Below are 3,112 nucleotides of genomic sequence, written 5' to 3'. Positions count from 1 at the left end.
GCCTCCTAGAGTGCTAGGATTACAGGCAGGAACCACTGTGCCTGGCCCCCTCTCTGTAATTTTTGAAAGTTTTTCTCTGTTTCCTGAATTATCTCTATTTTACTCAAGGTCAGTTTTTCTTTTTTAACATTGCAGATTCTCCTTATTCTCTTATTGATCCTGTGTAATAGAAACTTAGAGAAGAATGAAAGATCAAGGAGCTGGTGTGGTTTCCTCTACTGTGTAAATGGAGGATTTCTAACATGGTGGGAATCCTGCCTGGGAACTAAGTCTGGAGAGGGAGGGAACACATTACTCATGATTCAGGCTGCACAATAGGGACAGTAGGCAGGAGGAAGAGGGCATCTAGACTAGAGGACACCAGAAACACCATAATGAAAAGAGCTTTGTTATAGGAAAGAGGTATCTTTGCTTTTCCAGGAGTTCTTTCAATTATTTAAGAAAAGGCTTAACACCCTGCTTGAGTGTAGAAATCTGTTGGAATTCTATGAGAAAGGAGAAAGAAATAGAATGACTTCTATTGAGTTAGCTGTTGCAAACACAGATCATTGAAGCCCTGTGTTATGTTCCATTTCTCATTTCTTCCTTCTCTAGGAAGGAGAATGAAAAAAAGTTACTATATAACTCTATTATATAACCTCTAAAGCCTTTAAAGCTTTTCATATAACCTCTAAAGAATTATTATATAACCCCTAAAGCCAAGATTCCCTCCAGGTTACAGTGTACAGGTTGGTTTTTATTCCTATGGACTCTGGAAAAGTCTTTTTCACCTCCACAAATGTGCTTACATCTATTTTCCTTTTTTATCAGAAACTTTGTTGAAATTTGTATCCTGTTTATTGTTATGAGTGTATTTTATAAATACAAAAGTATGCTTTTATATCAGTGGTAAGTGTTAAGGAGCAAAACCCTTGAACTCTAAGTTCACATTTCGAACCATAAATTTCTTCACTGGAGCAAGATGGCAGAATATGAGTTTTGTAACATCACACTGAAGAGCATCTGTTTTGTCCATTACCCTGGATGACAGTACCATTATGGGAGTCTGGGAATTCAACAGAGAAGTTGCTGTATACTTTTAGAGCAAAAAGTCTAAGATACATGAGGAAGGTGAGAAAAATCATTTTACTTTACCTGTATTAGCCTTCCCCCAGTGGGACAGTTCAGTGTCAAGAGAGACACCCTCAGCCCGTGAGTTCTCCCACAGAGGAAAGTGAGATTGTAGTGAGCGAGTACCCAGCCATGCAGGCTGCCGCTATTCAAGAGGCTTACTTCTTTTTTTGTTCTTTTAGATCTCTTAGGTGACTGGCAGGTGACTGGTGGGTGACTGGCAGAGCTAGGTGGTTTGAAGAATGTGGAGCAGGAAAGAGGGTCCACTCTGTGGACTCAATAAGAAAGGCTGCCCATAAGCTGCTTGGGACAAGTCATCTGAGAACCCATGGACATGGCAAATACTATGCGTGCCTCATTCCCTGTCCCTGAACACCCACCCATGGATGGTAAATACAAATGTCTCATGCAGATAGATGGCTCAATTCTGCTAAAATGGGAGAAAATTCAGGAATTTGGGCATTTTAGGACACTAATCTAGAAAAAACAAATGAGAGGCTGTTAGCAACCAGCCTGGTTTAGAGAGTTAAGAGAAGGCATACATTCTTATGAGTTCCCTGCAATGAGTGTGAAGTGGATGTAGTAGGTCTGAGAGAACTTAAAATCTCTACTGGGATGACTGGTGAAGGTGATTCTCTATTGAAGCCAGTGACTAAAGACTAAAGGGCCTAATTAGTTTTTCATATGTGGAGATAGCAACACAAGACTTCAAGTAACATTAAATATGACAGCACCAAAGGAACACAATAATATTCTAGTAACCGACTGTGAAGAAATAGAGGTCAACAAATTGCCTGACAAACAATTCAAGATAATTAGTTTAAGAAAGCTAAGAGAGCTACAAGAAAACACAGATAGACAACTCAATAAAATCAGTAAAGCAATACACGAACAAAAGTAGAAGTTCAATAAAGTAATAGAAGTCATAAAAAAGAACAATGACTTTCTGGAGCCAAAAGAAACAATGATTGAAGTGAAAAGTGCAATAGAGAATGTCAAGGGCAGACATAAGCATAAGAAAAGATCTATTTAAAGATATAAATAAATGAGCTTGAAGAGAAGTCATTTGAAATTGTTTAGTCAGTGAAGAAAAAAGAGATGGAATGAAGACATTCTATAGGATTCATAAAAACAATCAAGGGAGCTAAAATTTGTGTTATGGGAGTTTTAAAAGAAGAGAGAGAATGGTAGAGAGGAGGGAATCTTATTTTTTTAAAAAAGCTGAAAACTTCCCAGATCTAGAGAGATACAGATATCCAAATATGTGGAAGTCAAAGGTCTATAAACAGCTCAAAGAATGTTACACTGAGCCACTTTAAATCAAACTGACAAAAATCTAAAGAATTTTGAAAGGGGCACAGAAAATAATTCTGTCTCATACAAGGGAGTCTCCATATGGCTATCAGAAGATGTCACAGCAGAAATCATGTGGTACACAGGGAATAGGAGTATGTTCAAAGTGCTGAAAGAAAAAAACTGTCAACCAAGAGTATTTTATGTGGCAAATCTAGTCTTCAGAATTGAAGGTAAGTATGGGCATGGTGGCTCATGTCTATAATCTTAACACTCTAGAAGACTGAGGCAGGAGGATCCCTAGAGCTCAGAAGTTTGAAATCAGCCCTAGCTGATTTTACCAAAAATAGAAAAATTAGCCAAACATTGTGGTAGGTAACTGTATTCTGAGCTACACTGGAGGCTGAAGTAGGAAGATCACTTGAACCAAGGAGTTTCATAGTTTCAGCTGTGAGCTAGGCTGATGCCATGGCATTCTGTTTAAACAAACAAAACAAAACAAAACAAAAGATGCAATTCCAATAAAATTTCATTAAAATAAAAAGGTGAGGTAAAGACTTTCTAAGACAAGGAAATCTAATGGAGCTCATCACCACTAGACCTACCTTATAATAAATGCCAAGTGGGGGCTTTAATATGAAAGAAAAGGATGATAATCAGTAAGATAAAAGCACACGAAAGCATGAAACTCACTAGTAAGTGAAAGTAC

The sequence above is a fragment of the Otolemur garnettii genome, unplaced genomic scaffold (assembly GCF_000181295.1).
Source record: "Otolemur garnettii isolate 467f Iridium unplaced genomic scaffold, OtoGar3 scaffold00070, whole genome shotgun sequence".
Lineage (NCBI taxonomy): Eukaryota > Metazoa > Chordata > Mammalia > Primates > Galagidae > Otolemur > Otolemur garnettii.
Note: the sequence above shows the minus strand (reverse complement) of the source record.